This window comes from Pongo abelii, chromosome 1 (assembly GCF_028885655.2).
Source record: "Pongo abelii isolate AG06213 chromosome 1, NHGRI_mPonAbe1-v2.0_pri, whole genome shotgun sequence".
In the NCBI taxonomy this organism is placed as follows: Eukaryota; Metazoa; Chordata; class Mammalia; order Primates; family Hominidae; genus Pongo; species Pongo abelii.
In genome coordinates this window covers 22,823-41,577 of record NC_071985.2, presented here as the reverse complement: position 1 = coordinate 41,577, position 18,755 = coordinate 22,823, and positions in this window count along the sequence as shown.

The window sequence follows — 18,755 nt, the reverse complement described above, 5'->3', positions numbered from 1 at the left end:
CTGGTAGAATTCGGCTGTGAATCCATCTGGTACTGGACTTTTTTTGGTTGGTAGGCTATTCATTGCAGCCTCGATTTCAGAACTTGTTATTGGTTTATTCAGGGATTCGACTTCCTCCTGGTTTAGACTTGGGAGGGTGTATGTGTCCAGTAATTTATCTTTTTCTTCTAGATTTTCTAGTTTATTTGCATAGATGTGTTTATAGTATTCTCTGATGACAGTTTGTATTTCTGTGGGATCAGTGGTGATATCCCCTATATACTTTTTTATTGCGTCTGTTTGATTCTTCTCTCTTTTCTTCTTTATTAGTCTGGCTATTGGTCTATTTTGTGGATCTTTTAAAAAAGCCAGCTCCTGGAGTCACTGATTTTTTTTGAAGGGTTTTCATGTCTCTATCGCCTTCAGTTCTGCTCTGATCTTGCCACCAGTGCACCTCACATCATCGTTTACATGGAAATGTTGGGACTGAGGTGACCTCATGCCTCTCAGTTCCCAGTAAGCTTTCTCTCCCACTGGCTCTTAGCCAGCCTGTTAAACAGAAAATAATCAGACAAATAAAAAACACCCTAGTGTTCTAGCAAGTTACACATTATTGCTTGCTTACCAATTGTCTACCTTACAACTTTCTTTTCCTCATACAGTCAATATAATCATCCGTTTTAAATTTGGCTTTTGCCATTTTACAGTCCAAGATGCAGGACTTTGCATAGGGCATGGATGGATTTCCACAGTCAGTATGAGGATGGGAGGAGAACAGGGCAGATCCAGCCCCACTCAGTGAGAGTTCTGGCTAGAGTTACTTGGCTGGACCTCACTCCAGGGAGAGGAGACCTTCCTCTGGACCAGCTACCAAGACAGCTCCTAGTTGGAAAATGTTTTCTTCTAAGGTGAGATGCAGCCCCCACTGGACAGGAAAACACCAGAGAGTTTTAAAAAGGAAAAACCAAGGTAAGCCGTGGAGCTTCTTGACAGGGGACACAGCAGAGTCCACCCAGCTGGGGTGAATCTCCATGGTTCCCCAATGGGACGGCGTGTGGGAGCCCCAAGTCACTGGCCCCTACAGTGTGGGAGCAGCGTGAGCCATCTGCAGTGGCATTGTCTCCTCTGGCAGCAGCCTCCATCCAGAAATCCATCTCAGGGTCTGTCCTCACAGGAACCTGATGCCAGAGCTGTGTGCTGAAAGGATTTGGACACAGGTATTTTGTGGAACTCAGCATTTTCCAGGTCTTGCTGGAGGTCATTCTGTGCGAACTTGATGGAGCTCTTTCTTATGCGCTTTTTTACTAAGTGTGGGAGAGCATGGCCTGCATGACTGCTGGCTTCCAGCATGTGGCGTGCAAACCCAAGCCAGGGTGTGTAATTCACTGTAGCCCTTGACAGAATAACAGGATAAAAGTCATTTTTTAATCTTCTATTTATTACCCTCAGCCAATTAACTTGTATCTACAGTAGAAGATATGTTGCCAAATTTTTTTTTCAAAATGGAGAAATACCTTGCTCTTAAGTCTTTTAGAGGCACAGACTTCTCAATTTCATTAAATTAAAATCACTAAAAGATATAAAAAAGTGAAATTCACATATCAAAAGAAGTTCTCTTTTGTCAAAATACTCTATTTTGGTTTGAAATGTTTGTGAATTTTCCATGCATGTGTCCAGATGCATAGGGAGTTCATTCATTCAATTAAGTTAAAACATTAGACAAGATGGTAAATTCAAAAAGTAGCGAAGACACATTTTGTTTCTGACTCTTTAACTGAGAAAACTGGTTGATGCCTCTTGTGTGCGAGCACTATGTAGCTGATGCAGATACAGAAACTGAGGTTTTCTTACTTGCTGCCACTGGCCCCGGCACTGGAGGTTGGCTCTGGGAGGGCAGGGTGTCTGTTTTTCTTACCACTCAGCAGGTGCCACACAAATATACATGGGTGTCTCTGCCCTCTAGTGGATTGTGGCAGGCACTGGGAGCAAATGTGACTATAAAAAAAGTGAAAGATTTAAAAAATACACATTATCTCCAGAGGGGATTTAATTCTAATGGGGGGCTTTTTTTTTTTTCTTTTTCAAATGGGCTGATGGGTAAAAATGCAAGACTGATGTTTGAAAAAAGCCCACTGCATTTGCTTTTCGGCATCTGTGATGACTGAGTCCTTCCTCAGCGCTGCCACAGGGAGCACATTCACACGTGTGTCACACAAATACCAGGGTTAGGTCAAAAAACCAAGTGTTACCTGGAGGAAGCCACAAAGGCTATGAGACCAAGCCTTCACCTGGAAGACACCTGACAGTTCAGTAGCTGAGATCCTGTGAGGTGTCTCGGAGAGCTCAGCTGTGACCCCGCACTGTATGGAAGGGTGGGCAGTGGGGCCCAGGCAGGGGAATAGAATTGTCCACTGTTGAGCATCATCAGCCTAAAACCCACATGCAATGCTATTGCTGCAAAACCGCTGATGTTGAAGCTGCAAACCACAGAAACAGACTCCCTTTATGGTCCTCACTGTGCAACCAGTGGCTTTTCAGAAGATGAAGATTAAACATATTAATCATAAATTCAAAGCATCAGAAGAAATACTAGGAGATTTTCTAACCTCTGCTACCATGACTTTCTTTTTTTTTTTTTTTTTGGCGAGATTTGTGAATTATTGTAAATAAGCTCACAGAAGCCAAAGTGCTCCCCTGAGGTCATCCAGAAAGAGGCAGGCTGCTAATCCCCACGTCTGAGACATCTGTGTTTTCTTAGGATAATAAAAAGTTAAGGGAAAGAGAGGGACAGAAAGAGACAGAAAGACAGAGAATTGGAGCTAAGAGGAAACATTTTCACGTTTGCCCCCCAAAATTCCCAGTGAACATTCCCATTGCTAGCAGGTGAAATCCAAGGCCCTGGCTCCAGGATCCTGCTCTTTGGTGACTCCTGTGCAGATTTGGCATAGAAACAATATGGAACTTGTTACACTTCTCTGGACAAGTCATTATGCTTTTGGCTCACAGGCTCCACTTTTCTGGACACCCCTTCACCCTAAGCTTCAAGTAATTCAGCTTCACCCTTCGGAGAGGAGCTCAGATGTCACTTTCTCTAAGGACCCTCCCTAGCCACCTCTCCAGCAGAAGGGCCTCCACCTTGCTCTTTGCACATCTGTCCCTCGAGGTGCTGCTGTTCTCTGTGGAGGGTGGGACCCTGGGAACTAGGGCCCCTCTCGTGCTGGAGACACTTGGCACTCAGTAAGTGTGTGCTGAGTGGATACAAGTGCAGCGAGCTTGCACAGCCTTACAATGTATACTCTCATGTCTGTAATTGGTAAAATGAGTAAGTGGGGCTGAGTGACCCATACTCTCTTTTCAACTCAGAAGTCCACATTGAGCCTGACATCAAATAGCTTCCCAGCCAGCGCCAGGCCAGGACCCAGGTTGTTCAATGTGCGTGTGTCCCCCACAGAGTGGAGAAAGCATGGAGAAATGGGACAAGCTCTGCTGCCTGCTGCTCAGTGCCAGCCAGCAACTCCAGGCTCACAAAGCCAAGGCAAAGGCACCTGCAGGAGATCTTGGTTTTTTTTTGTTTTTTTTTCTTTTATTATTATTATGCTTTAAGTTTTAGGGTACATGTGCACAATGTGCAGGTTAGTTACATATGTATACATGTGCCATGCTGGTGTGCTGCACCCATTAACTCGCCATTTAGCATTAGGTATATCTCCTAATGCTATCCCTCCCCCTCCCCGCACCCCACAACAGTCCCCAGAGTGTGATGTTCCCCTTCCTGTGTCCATGTGTTCTCATTGTTCAATTCCCATCTATGAGCGAGAACATGCTGTGTTTGGTTTTTTGTCCTTGCGATAGTTTACTGAGAATGATGATTTCCAATTTCATCCATGTCCCTACAAAGGACATGAACTCATCATTTTTTATGGCTGCATAGTATTCCATGGTGTATATGTGCCACATTTTCTTAATCCAGTCTATCATTGTTGCACATTTGGGTTGGTTCCAAGTCTTTGCTATTGTGAATAGTGCCACAATAAACATACATGTGCATGTGTCTTTATAGCAGCATGATTTATAGTCCTTTGGGTATATACCTAGTAATGGGATGGCTGGGTCAAATGGTATTTCTAGTTCTATATCCCTGAGGAATCACCACACTGACTTCCACAATGGTTGAACTAGTTTTCAGTCACACCAACAGTGTAAAAGTGTTCCTATTTCTCCACATCCTCTCCAGCACCTGTTGTTTCCTGACTTTTTAATGATTGCCATTCTCACTGGTGTGAGATGGTATCTCATTGTGGTTTTGATTTGCATTTCTCTGATGGCCAGTGATGCTGAGCATTTTTTCATGTGTCTTTTGGCTGCATAAATGTCTTCTTTTGAGAAGTGTCTGTTCATGTCCTTTGCCCACTTTTTGATGGAGTTGTTTGTTTTTTTCTTGTAAATTTGTTTGAGTTCATTGTAGATTCTGGATATTAGCCCTTTGTCAGATGAGTAGGTTGTGAAAATTTTCTCCCATTTTGTAGGTTGCCTGTTCACTCTGATGGTAGTTTCTTTTGCTGTGCAGAAGCTCTTTAGTTTAATTAGATCCCATTTGTCAATTTTGGCTTTTGTTGCCATTGCTTTTGGTGTTTTAGACATGAAGTCCTTGCCCATGCCTATGTCCTGAATGGTAATGCCTAGGTTTTCTTCTAGGGTTTTCATGGTTTTAGGTCTAACGTTTAAGTCTTTAATCCATCTTGAATTAATTTTTGTATAAGGTGTGAGGAAGGGATCCAGTTTCAGCTTTCTACATATGGCTAGCCAGTTTTCCCAGCACCATTTATTAAATAGGGAATCCTTTCCCCATTGCTTGTTTTTCTCAGGTTTGGCAAAGATCAGATACTTATAGATATGTGGCGTTGTTTCTGAGGGCTCTGTTCTGTTCCATTGATCTATATCTCTGTTTTGGTACCAGTACCATGCTGTTTTGGTTACTGTAGCCTTGTAGTATAGTTTGAAGTCAGGCAGTGTGATGCCTCCAGCTTTGTTCTTTTGGCTTAGGATTGACTTGGTGATGTGGATCTTGGTTTTTCATTAGCTGTGATTGGGCTGGGAGGAGAGTGTGTTCACTTCTAATTTTCCAGGGACTAGCATGAGACAGTAAAGTTTGAAATGTGGTGTTTTTTTGTCTTGGCCAAAACAAAACAAAAGGCCTTTTTACCTTCTCATCCTTGGAGCCACTGGCATTAGCTTTGGGCCTGATAGTTTAAGAAAACTTGAACTATGTGAACCAGTATTCTCCAAAGTAATATTTTGATAAATAGTGTAATTCTTTATTATAGCAAAACCATTGCTTAAGTGGGCAAAATTCTAGAGGATAGGAAAACACACTCTTGAAAAAAGGTGGTGATGCTCTGAAATTCAGCAAACTGCAGGGACATGTGTTGTTCTACCCCAGGTCAGAGTGTATCGGTCATCACTCAATGCCACTCAGAGACCACCAAATTCAGAATATCTAGGTGTAAAGCTCTGTACAAAAGTCATAACATAATAGTGTAAATAATTTTACATTCTTATTAATAAATTATTTAACGCTATTACATAATGTAAAGGCTATTAAAACATGTTTGTCTTCAAAGAATGGCCTTGGTTTCTGTGGGCAGTGTCTCCTTATGGAAAGGTAGTGCATTCCTGCTAAGTCATGGACAAAACGGGCCTCCAGGAGCTGCAAGCTGTAGTAGCAGCTTCTCGTCTACGTCCTTCACTGCATGATACTGTTGATTTTGAAAGCTTCTTTCGGTGTAGTTTTACCAACAGAGCTAGTATTTCATGAAGATCTACTGCATACCAGGTTCCAGAAAGCTAAATGCCTTTTGTTATTACTCACTAAACACAAACCACAACTCTCTTCTCATTACTCACACAACAAAATTTAGCTGAGGAAGATGGAGTGACTTTCCCAGGGTTGCACAGCTACTAAGAGCAGAGTTGTGTTTAGATTCATGTGGGAATACTGAACACTGAAATGAACCAGCAGAAATATCCTACATTTCAAAAGCCTACTCAAGCCATATGTTCTTATTTTAAGGAAAATCTTTATGCTAATTTTAAACTCCAAATACTTATGAATGGCAGAGCTCTACAGATTTGATTCTGATATAAGAGATGATGCTCACCAGCTGGTTACTGCTACCACCCCACAACCCTGAGCATAAAGGACAAATGTCTAAGCCTCCTGGTTAGTGGAGACAATGCTGGTGGAGTCTGAAGTTGTCATGGAGTGACTCATGCAAGCTTAGGCAGATTTGGTGATATATGACACAGAGATGCTAAGAAATGCTGTAGCTGACACACACAGGCTGGCTCTGGGAGATGCAGAAGGAGCATGTCACCCAAAATAGAGCCAGACAGACATCCTTAAGAAAGGGGCAAAGGAGCTGCATCTTAAAGAATGATGAAGAGATTTGTCATGAGAGATGGGACAGGGAGTTCTTGAGAGGCAGAGGGAGAGCATGAGAATGTCAGGAAGGGAGGAGAGATTCTCGCACATCTGGGAAGCTGACAATCCATCAGCATGACCAGAAGGAAAATAAGGAGGAGGAGCGGAAATAATAGATGACGCTGGATATAGAACCAGAGCTGAAGCTGTGTCGATTGTGGTAAAGAGTTGTGATTCTATCAAGAAGGCAATAGGTAGCATTCTAAACAGAGATCTTTTAAAACAAAAGTCAGCAAATATTTTCTGCAAAGGGCTAAATGTTAAATATTTTAAGTTTTCCAAGCCATGTTGTCCCTCTCTCAACTACTCAGCTCTTCCATTATACCATGAAAGTAGCCAGAGACATTATATAACACATGTATGTGGCTGTGTCCCATTACAACTTTACTTACAAACGCAGACTGTGTCAGACATGGCCCATGCATTGTAGTTTACCACAGCCTGTTTTAGAAAGCTCAGGTTTATGATGTGTTAGAGAATGCCTACAAGAGCTCTTGTTTTAAATGGTAGAGTGAACATACACTGGAATTCTATCCTGCTAGACCCAAAGTCTTGATAGAGAAAGGTAGAAAAAATAGATAGTAAATAGATGATAGGCAGGTAGATAGATAGATGATAGATAAAGAAAATACATAGCTGTTCCAGAAAACAGAAAGGGATAACGTCATGAACCAAAAACAAAGTAATATACTTTAGAAAGGGAGCAGGCTGGGAAACTCACAGTTGCAAAGCAAATAGAATTTCCAGCTGCCTCTTGTATGTAGCCCCTTCCTGGAAGTAGTCACAACCCATGGTGTTTTGACTTCTTCCTGTGTCTTTTGTTTGTTTGTTGTTTGTTTTTTGTGGGTTTTTGTTGTTTGCTTTTTTTAAAAAAAGTCCCTTTCCCTGCTTTTTTGTCACAGCAGCCTTTGTCACTTCAAACACTGCAAGTTTTCTTTTTTAAAAAATTATATCAACCTTTCAATTAAAATGCAACATGTCTGAAACTTGGTATCTAGAGAGGTGAGATGGACAAAGGAGCCCTTGTGAGTGCACATTTTCTTTTTCCAGACTTCATCTTGCACACAGCAACAGACAATGCACAAAGCCACTTCCTTATGGACTGAAATTCTGAAATCCTTTTATGACTGGCCTTTCCATCCTTCAACTTCCCCTCTCCCATGCTGTGAATGATTCTATTGGACATTTTTGTTTTAATCTCAGTGACAAGGGAACACAGGTAGCTCTAATATAGCTGTGACCCAAATGCTTCTGTTTCTAGCATGTATTTATTTTGTAGCAAACATTTACATCCATCATTTTTCACTGTCTTTTGAAAACAAGTAAGCAATATCTCATGTGAGGTAGGATGTTTCTAGTGGTTGTGTTCTGAGGGAGAAAAACTAATCTGTTCTCTTCCCACTGCATTCCAGGAACAGTAAGAGGACCTTGTGCATGAATAATTTGTTTCCACACTACAGAGTGGGTAATAAGCAGATTAGTAAAAACAATTCTGCTTCACTTCAATAACAGCCTCCTCCAACTCATTTTTTCTCAACAAACTTATTTTTCCAGCAGAAGAATCCCAGACTTCTGAGAGAACCCAGTGACTTTTCGCACCTTAAATCTGTGAGATCCTCATGTTTTCTTCTGCCATATGCATAGTTCAAACATACAAAGAGGAGGCAAAGCCAGACACATTCCTGAAGGAACCTAAGAAATTCCTCTCTTTCTCTCTCTGGAATGAAATGAATTCTCTAGACCATCAGTTCTAACCTTCAAAACCCAAACCTGTTTGTGAGATCTCCTTCAAATACTACTGTAGACTCCAGTGTTTATTCATTAAAATTTTAAAGTATTTGTTTTATTTGGAATCCATTTATTTGTAATTTTAGTATTTGTATTAATATAAGGGAGAAATGTTTAAATCTGTCTACGCCATATGTGCCTCTGGCTTATTGCCCAATTAATTGTAGCCTCAGGCTAAACTTTGGTTTCTGTCTTTATTTTTTTCAGAGCAAATATAACTGATCTCAAAACATCTGCTTTTATTGTAGGGAATTGTGCTGCCATCTCCATTCCTCTCTCTTTCTTTGCAATCTGGGTGGAAGTTCTTTAATATGAACATTCCAACCACCTTCACTCTACCATGTCCACTATCAGCACATTCAAACATATCCAGCCAAGGCTGTCATCCTAGGACAGGGATTTTTTAGGAATCTATTTTGCTGTGATGAGGCTGGCACCCCTTTGACTCACTTTATCACCCCAGGGTTCTTTTCATTTTGGGAGCCCAAGAGGGCAGAAAAAGAAGTAGGTGAGCAATTAAACCCTCTGAGTCAGGAGCATCTCCCCTTGTGTTAAGCAATGTTGTAGAACATCATATTTAGTAAGCTCTTAGCAGATGAGCCACATGGCTGCTGAGCACACATGCCTGCTTGCTGCTGTGAGCTCAGACACCATCATCATTGGTCTTTTCCACCCTGGAGGGAATTATAAGGGCCACTTAATAACCTGTAAATCATAGAGAGTTTAAAGGTGCTTCCCCAAAACACTGATGACAGAATGAAAGGTGAAGAGTGTTAGCCACGGGTCAAAAGTGCAGGGAAGTCTCTTAGTGTGGGTTGTTGAAGAAATGCAGGTCTTTTTTCTTTTGGAAGTCTCCCTAGAATGGGTTCAAGGACTCTGTCCATTCTAGGATGAAAAATTGGGATATTAGACACCCTCAGATATTTATCCCGAGCCTTCATTTTGGGCTCTTAGTTAGTTCAACCATCACAATCTCAAATGCTAAGCAGGACATTTGAATCTCTCCACAGTCCAAATCAGCACCATCTTTTAAAGTTGAGTTTCTCATTTTCACCTGAAATACCTTATTTATCCCACACCCACCCCAATAATATATCATGCTCACTGTTATCTTTGAGCCAACACTTGAATTTTACTCAGCCTGGAGTGCTCTTCACATGTCTTGTCCGGATTCAGTTCGGACTCATTCTTCAGCACTGCATCAGTCAATGGGGGCTAGGTTAAACTGTGGTGACAAACAACCTCCAAATTTCAGTGGCTCAAAAATCTTTTTCCTCATTTATTTACTTCTCATCATGGGTCAGGTGAGAGGTAGCTCTGTGCTGTGTCATCCTAACACAGGAATCCAGATGGAAGGAGGGACCATCAATAAGATCCCTATTGCTATAGAAAAGAGAAAAAAGCATGCAGAATAGAACGCTGTTTCTTGGGGATTTCTCCTGAAAAATTCACATGTTATTTCTTCTCACCTCTATTGGCAGAAAAAAAAAAAGTCGTGGCCATGCGAAAATTTAAGTAGGTGGGATGGAACAGTCAGAATGCATTCATAAAAAATGAACTGAAAATATCTGGAGAACAGCACCAATGACTATCATGAATGCCAACATGCATCCCTAACAAACCAGTTCTGTTACCCTCCAAACTTTTTATGTCTTGCAAAGTATAAGAACTTCTTATCTGAAGCCATACCACTGACAGGGAATGCAGAATACATAATGACATCTCCTTTAGGATGTCCTTAGAGAATTCAAGGAAAAGAAGTTAAATACTTTAAAAGTGCTTTTGGGTACAGCTATTTAGCACTAGACGGTAAGATTAGAGATAGATCGTAAAGATAATAATAGGGTTAGGGTTAGGATTAGGATCTGGGTTGGAGTCAGGGCCAGAAGTATGGTTAGAGGTGGGGTCATGGTCAGGGTCAAGATCAAAGCCAGGGTCAAAGTAAGGGTCAGAATTAGGGACCAGGGTTAGGGATCAGGGTTTAGGTTCAGGGTCAAAGTTTTGGGACAGGGTTAGGGTTAGGGTTAGAACCAGAGCTTTGTTCTCCTCAGGACCCACCTGAGGGTGGGTCACCATGGTTTTGGAGCACCTGGTAGTGTGTCCACAGTGAAGACCAGAGTTTCGTTGTCCTTAAGACTGACCTGGGAGACGTGGCTGCAGGCCATTGAAGGTGAGGCAAAAGCTTCATGTCTGCTCCCTGTGTGCTGAGGTTGGAGCTCTGCCATGGGCTTTACTTTCACATGTTACATTCTACAAGTCTTGTTTTACAAAAGCATCCCTTCCTTGAGGCTTTGGCTGCTCATCGCTGCTCAGCATCATAGCGTGCCATAACATGGTAATATTTTGGTTTGTTTCTGGGAGAGATCTTCATATAGAGAAAGGAGAAATGCTTCGAGCCACCATCAGGACAGTTGGGATGAAAGCTGGGGATGGGCAGAGGCTGGAGGAAGCATGTGCACCCCTTGTAAACACTTTTATTCATGTTTTAATTACTCACTTTTCTTACAGTGTTAAAGTAGTAAAAACAGTATTGAAAAATTGAAAAGTAGGCATATTTAAACTTGCAACATTATTTAAGTTTAAATCTATTATTTGTACCTCATGAACATTTTTTATTTTGTTGAGAATGTCTAAGGTTAACTGGCAGCATATTTGTAATAGTAGATAGAATAATGTCTGTTTTATAAACATTGACATCCTACATTACATGTGTGAACCTTGAAAATCTGAGAGAGCTCTCAGATTTTTTAGAAAGTTTATTTTGCCAAGCTTGAGGATGCTTGCCTGTGATGCCTCCTCAGGAGGTCCTGACAACATGGGCCCAAGGTGGTCGGGGCACAGCTTGGTTTTACACACTTTAGGGAGACATGAGACATCAATCAATATGTGAAAGATGTACATTGGTTCGGTCCAGAAAGGTGAGAAGGCCAGACAGGGGGCTTCCAGGTCATAGGTAGTAAGAGACAAATGGTTTCATTCTTTCGCGTTGCTGATTACCCTCTCCAAATGAGGCAATCAGTTATGCATTTATGTTGGTGAGCAGACAGGTGACTTTGGATAGAATGGGAGGCAGATTTGCACTAAGCAGTTCCTAGCTTGACTTTTCCTTTTAGCTTAGTGATTTTGGGTCCCCAAGATTTATTTTCCCTTCACAAGGTCTAACATGTTTTCCTATGAGCATTAGTTATTCATTGTGTATTTTATTACACAAATAAGGCACAGATTTTTAAAAAATCATGGCTAGCTACATAGACATAATTACATAGAAGCTCAACTAAATTTGCAAACATTCCAGAGTTTAGGTTTCCAATAATTCCTTGTGATTCTTTAAAAGGTGAAGTATTTTTTCCCATAAAACATAGCAACATCTAAAATCACCCATAGAATGTCCTGCCATTTTTGTTTCTCTAGTTTCCTCATTTTCTGCAAAGCCTCACTGAGGAAATTGACTTTGAATATCCTTTTATACTATTCTGTTTTAGAAAGCATTGTGGTAAAACTTTGAATCATCATGGTTATAAGTTCTGTTCACATTCTTTCTTTCTTTGAATATTTTTTTCAAACTAAAATGGCCAATATTTGATTCTGTTGTATTATGGCTAAAAGATAGGCATGGGAACAAAATAAAGACAAGAAGCCTTTGGAATAAGTGATCCCATCACAATGAATCAATTTGCCATTGGAACATATTTTTACAAAGTCACTCTTTTGAAAATATTTAGGTATGAATTGAAACAGAGTCTGTAAGGTTATTTTTTTTTCCTGGTCTAAGGTGAACAGCATTTTAGAGAATGAACCCAGGACACAACCACAGCACAAGAAGAAAATATGATAATTAAGTTTACACATATGTGTTACTACTGTAACAGAAAACATGTAAAGAGCATTTGTTTTGATTTATTTATCCGTCTGTACTGTTTCATTTTTTGTGTCATAAATGCTCTTATTTAAAAAAACAGGACTAGTTAACAGTGTCAATGACTAGTAATTCATGGTTTAAATAATTAAATAAGGAAGTGTTCACAAAAATATAACAATGTTTTAAGTAAAGTTTTATTTTACATCTTTTTTTTACTTACACAGAAATTGCCACACACACACACAAAAAAGAGATTTCCCATGTGGCCGCAATCTAGTTTCCTCTCTTATTAACATCTTCTATCAGTGTGTCTCACATGGCTTATTAATATCTTATATAATTTGTCACAGTTAATGAACCAATACTGATAGACTATTATTAACTAAAGTTCACATTTCATTTGGATTCCCTTAGTTCTGTCTTACTCTGACCCAGGATCCCATCTAGGATCCCACATGACATGAAGTCATCACGTAGGCTCTTCCTGGCTGTGACAGTGTATCAGGCTTTCCATCTCATGATGACCTTGATAGTACTGAGGAGGATTGGTCAGGCATTTTGTAGAATGTCCCCCATTGTCACTTCATGTCCTCAAGGTGAACTGTCACCTTTGATGTTCACTGGGATCATTTGGCAGAGCTACTGTTTGTCAGGTTTCTTCACTGTGAAGTTATTTTTCTTCCTTGTCCATACTGCATGTGTTCTTTTGGAGCAAGTCACTATGCAGAGCCTCACTCCTAACGGAGTGAGGAGTTGGCTCCACCTTCTTGATGGCTGAGTGTCTACATCAATTATTTGAAATTGGCAAAGGAGATTTCTATGCAACTCCATTTGCTTATTCATGTATGTATACAAATACAGACACCTAGATAATTACTTTATGCTTTAGTTATTATTCAACACTGCAGCATTATGTTGCACAATTCATTCCTGTGTTGGCCATCGGTAGCTGTTTTTATTGGCTCTTATTTTTCTTTGATATATGTTAAATTTGTTTAGTACTTACTTACTTTCTGATACTTCAAGATTATCCTGGCTCCTATATTTACTGTCCCAGTTCTAGTATCAGACATTTCTTCAAAGAGCCTGATTCCTTTCAGAATGGTAGGAAAACTTACATCTGGCTGCCGAATGAGCACATTGTATCTTGTCCCTCATTAGCAATGCTAGGAAGTATATGTGTGTATCTAACCTACCTACACACACCTAATTATAAAGGTTTCTAGGTGGAACTGTATGTATCTATATTAAACTACACATAAGTTTACATTTGAAGGGGTGGCCTGCCCCTCCACACCTGTGGGTATATCTCATCAGGTGGGACGAGAGACTGAGAAAAGAAATAAGACACAGAGACAAAATATAGAGTAAGAAAAGTGGGCCCAGGGGACTGGTGCTCAGCATACCAAGGACCTGCACCAGCACTGGTCTCTGAGTTCCCTCAGTTTTTATTGATTATTATTTTCATTATCTCAGCAAGAGGAATGTGGTAGGAGAGCAGGGTGATAATAAGGAGAAGGTCAGCAAAGAAACGTGTGAGCAAAAGAAACTATGTCATAATTTTAAGTTCAAGGGGAGGTACTATGCCTGGATGTGCACATAGGCCAGATTTATGTTTCTCTCCTCCCAAACATCTCAGTGGAGTAAAGAATAACAAGGCAGCATTGCTGCCAACATGTCTTGCCTCCCACCATAGGGTGGTTTTTCTCCTATCTCAGAATTGAACAAATGTACAATTGGGTTTTATACCAAGACATTCAGTTCCCAGGGGCAGGCAGGAGACAGTGGCCTTCCTCTATCTCAACTGCAAGAGGCCTTTCTCTTTTACTAATCCACCTCAGCACAGACCCTTTACGGGTGTTGGGCTGGGGGACGGTCAGTTCTTTCTCATCCCATGAGGCCATATTTCAGACTATCACATGGGGAGAAACCTTGGACAATACCCGGCTTTCCAGGGCAGAGGTCCCTGAGGCTTTTCACAGTGCATTGTGCCCCTGGTTTATTGAGACTAGAGAATGGCGATGACTTTTACCAAGCATACTGCTTGTAAACATTATGTTAGCAAGGCACATCCTGCAGAACCCTAGATCCGTTAATCCTTGATTCCATATAACACATGTCTTTGTGAGCTCAAAGTTGGGGCAGAGTGGCTGGGGCAAAGTTACAAATTAACAACATCTCAGCAAAGCAATTGTTCAAGGTACAGGTCAAAATGGAATTTCTTATGTCTTCCCTTTCTACATAGACACAGTAACAGTCTGATCTCTCTTTCTTTTCCCTACATATCCCCCTTTTCTTTTTGACAAAACCACCATCATCATCATGGCCTGTTCTCGCTGGTCGCTGTCTCTCTGGAGCTGCTGGATACACCTGTAGACTAACAACAGAGAGAACAGACATACAAGGATTAATACAAAATTTGCAATAGTGGATCTTCCAATGGTTTTAACCCAAGTGATGGGGGTTAAGATGTGTGAGGCTATCAACAGCTTTTACCATTGCCTCAGTTTCTGGTACCAGATTGAATTGGGCTTTTGATGCCTCAAAAATTTGTCCTTTTAATTTTGAAATATCTAAAGTAAGATTATCTTCTCTTCCTTGTAGATGGCATCTAACCATGTCTCAGTGATGTTCAGATTCATTATAGGCTCGAGGTGTAATACAAGAATCTGATGTATTCCAGTCACAATGTAACTGAAAAAGATATTCCAAGCTCATCAGCCTATCTCCCATCCAAATGACAGTTTGTCTAAGGTCATTAATTTGGTTTGCCAATTTTTTATCTATTTGGGTCTGAGAATTCCACAATTTTGAGGAATTCTTTTGCCAATTATTCACATATTCTGCAGTTTGAACAGAGGAGTGTAAAGCAATTCCAGCCACTGCAGCAGTAGCTGTGACTGCAATAAGACCCATAATCACTGCAATCAAAGTAAAAATGAATCTTTTGGATCTATTTAGAACTCATTTTAATACTTCTGTTAAAATATGATGGATGGGGAAGCCTCCCACAGTCAGTCCATGGACACAGGGATCCACACGTCCTCTCTTGCCCTCACCAGCAGAATACGGTGTTGCCAATCAAAAGTTGAATCAATGCAAGTAAACAATCTACAATTTTCACAGGTTATAGTTTGGGAATCTGGTTTTATAACTATGTTTCCTACAACCAGCATATAAGGGGATTTTACACACCCCATTTCCATGGATAGAGTGATTCTAACCTGCTATAAACCTGGTCCAGCCTTTCAGTTAAATCACTATCATAGGCCAGATTAATGGGCCAGATGGATGGGACCTGTAAATATGATTGAGTCTGGCCCATACAATTATGATATAATTGGCATCGAGGGGCCCAGTCTGTAATAGTTCTGAATTCATTGTTTTGTAGTACCACTGCAGTATCAGCCACACATTCTTCCCAAAGTAAGACTTCCGGGCTTTTTGATTCTTTGGGAATTTCCTTTGGGGCAAGGCTTCCCCTTAGGCCTAGATTGTAATGATCTTTGATAAGAAGGGTCCTGTAAATTATTTATCTGTGGCCCCAGTGACATTCCACTTACCATGTGATAAGTAAATCTGCTGGTGGCACTGACAGTAGGCACTTCTACCAACCAATTTTGGGTTGTAGGCATTAAGCATCCTGGTGCTTTCCCCAGGCAAATAGGAGGATAATGATACCCAAAGGAAATTCCTTCTTCTTCAGGTTGGGCAGGGCCACGGTCATCTGTGGGGCCTGGTACTCATGCACTATTATTAACATATAATTCAATAGAATTATCCATCCAAGTCACTGCCCGAATTAAGGGTGGGAAAGGCACATATGTCCAGTAGGTATAATTCACTGCAGCTACTCTTGCAGACATAGGGAGACTTTCCACCGTTGATACAGTCATTAAAGCTGCAAGCAGCATATTCTCTGGAGTTTGTGTTACCCTTGTGTTCTTCAGGCTTTTTTCAGCTAACTGTGTCAACTTCTTTAGTTGGGCCCAGGTCAGCGGCTCTGCTTTCTTTGTGGATGGCAACTTCATCTGTTCTTCTGATATCACCATATTGTTCACCTGGTGAGCCAATGATGCTCGGTTGTGGGTTTTCTCTCTCTGCGCAGGCACTTTTCTTTGCATCTCTGATGGGTTCATTGTAGAACTTTAAATGGCTAGTGGGTATCCAAACAGGAAGCTGATTTTCTCCTGGTGAAACACAAGCAAAACCTCTCCCCCATGTTATCACCTTACCTGTTTCCCATGTCTTATTTTTTATGTCTTTCCACCAAATCAGTTTTCCCTCATGTGGGGTGTTCTTTTTGCCAGTAAAATGTTGTTCTGCAGAAGTAGTGGTCTGATTTCTATAAATGTTTTTAAAAATTAAAATATAGAGTGCTAGATTAAGTTGCATCTAGGAAGTGTTATACTCCTTACTCTCTTTTTCCTTTTTTTGTTTAACCAATTGAGCTTTGAGTGTTCTATTAGTTCTTTCAATTATGGCCTGTCCTTGGGGATTATAAGGGATTCCTGTTGTATGTGTAATTTTCCACTGATTTAAGAATTTTTGAAATGCTTTACTACAGTATCCTGGCCTGTTATCTGTTTTAATTTTTTCTGGAACTCCTATGACAGCAAAACAAGACAAAAAAGTCTTTTAACATGGGAAGGAAGTACTTTCTCCTGTCTGGCAGGTTGCCCATATGAAATGTGAATAAGTATCAACTGTCACATGGACAAATGACAATTTTCCAAATGAAGGTACATGCGTGACATCCATTTGCCATAATGCATTAGGACGTAAACCTCTGGGATTAACTCCTGCCTCCTGAGTGGGCAGGTGTAGGACTTGACACTGAGTACAATGTTGTACAATATTTTTTGCCTGTTTCCATGTGATATTAGATTTATTTTTTAATCCTGTTGCATTTACATGAGTCAAGGCATGAAGTTCTTGTGCTTCCATGAAGGCAGATGATACTAGCAAGTCAGCTTGTTCATTTGCCTTAGTTAAAGGCCCTGATAAATTAGTATGTGCTCAAATATGAGTAATATGAAATGGGAAATTTCTTTTTCTTACAGTTTGTTGTAACAAATTAAACAGCTGATTCAACTGATGATCCATACTATATTTGATTAGGGCTGTCTCAACATCCTTTGTAACCTGTACTAAATATGCAGAATCTGAAACAATGTTAATAGGCTGATTAAAATCTTGTAACACTGAAATTACAGCAACCAACTCTGCTCTTTGAGCTGAGTGATATTGAGTTTCAATGACTCATTCTTTTGGCCCAGTGTAAGCCGCTTTTCCATTGCTGGAACCATCTATAAACACCATCAGAGCATTTTCTAAAGGTTTATATCTGGTAATTTTAGGTAAAATCCAAGTCGTCAATTTTAAGAACTGGAAGATTTTTGTTTTTGGGTAATGATTATCAATAATTCCCACAAAATCAGCAAGGCCAATCTGCCATGCAGCAGAATTGATAAAGGCTTGTCTAACCTGTTCCTTGTTTAAAGGAACAATGATTTTATCTGGGTCACTTCCACATAATTTTACTATTCGTAGTCTTGCCTGACCAATTAATGTAGCCATTTGATCTAAGTACAATGCAAAAGTCTTAACTGTACTGTGAGGAAGGAATGACCACTCCACAAGATCTGTATTTTGAACAATAATGCCTGTTGAAGAATGTACAGTAAAAAAAAAAGTGGCTGGGGCAAAGTGGCTGGGGCAAAGTTACAAATTAACAGCATCTCAGCAAAGCAATTGTTCAAGGTACAGGTCAAAATGGAATTTCTTATGTCTTCCCTTTCTACATAGACACAGTAACAGTCTGTTCTCTCTTTCTTTTCCCTACAATGTTGATGTCTCCATCTCTGATCTACTATCACATGAATCATTCTAGCCTTCTCACCTTGCCAATTTGTAACCTCCCAATTCAACAGTGAGAGACCTGGTTCCTACCATCTGCGACTTATGTAAGTCATTGTTTTATTCCAGATACAGATACTGTGGTTTTACAATTGTTCACAATTGCTTCTTTCTGTTGGAAAGAACTTTATAAAATGGAATCCAGTGATGACGTATAGTTCATTTGCCTTCAGCCTACAGATTCTATTCATTTTCAAAGTGACTTGGGTCAACACCATTTTCCCTACACCTTCAGTGAGTTTTTACCTACATTTGTGTCTTAGTCCATTTTGTGCTTCTGTAACAGAATACCTGAGGCTGGGTAATTTATAAGTAAAAAAGGTTCATTCGGCTCACAATACTGGTGAGTGGAATGTCTGAGATTGGGCAGTTGCATGTGGTGGGGCCTCAGTCTTTTTCACCTCATGGTGGAAAGTGGAAGGGGACCAAGGGGTACACCAGAGATCACATAGCAAAAGTGAAAGCAAAGGGAAGCCAAGGAAGCCAGACTCTTTTTAACTACCTACTCCTGCAGGAATTAATCCATTCCTGTGTGAGCAGAACTCACTCACCCCCATGGGAGTACAATAATCTATTCATGAGGGATCCATCCTCATGATCCAAACACCTTCCACTAGGCCCCAGTGCCCCACACTGCCACATTGGGGGTCAAATTTCAACATGAGTTTTTGCGAGGACAAACCACATCCAAACCATAGTAATTTGTAGCATAGTTAAATTCTTTTTTAC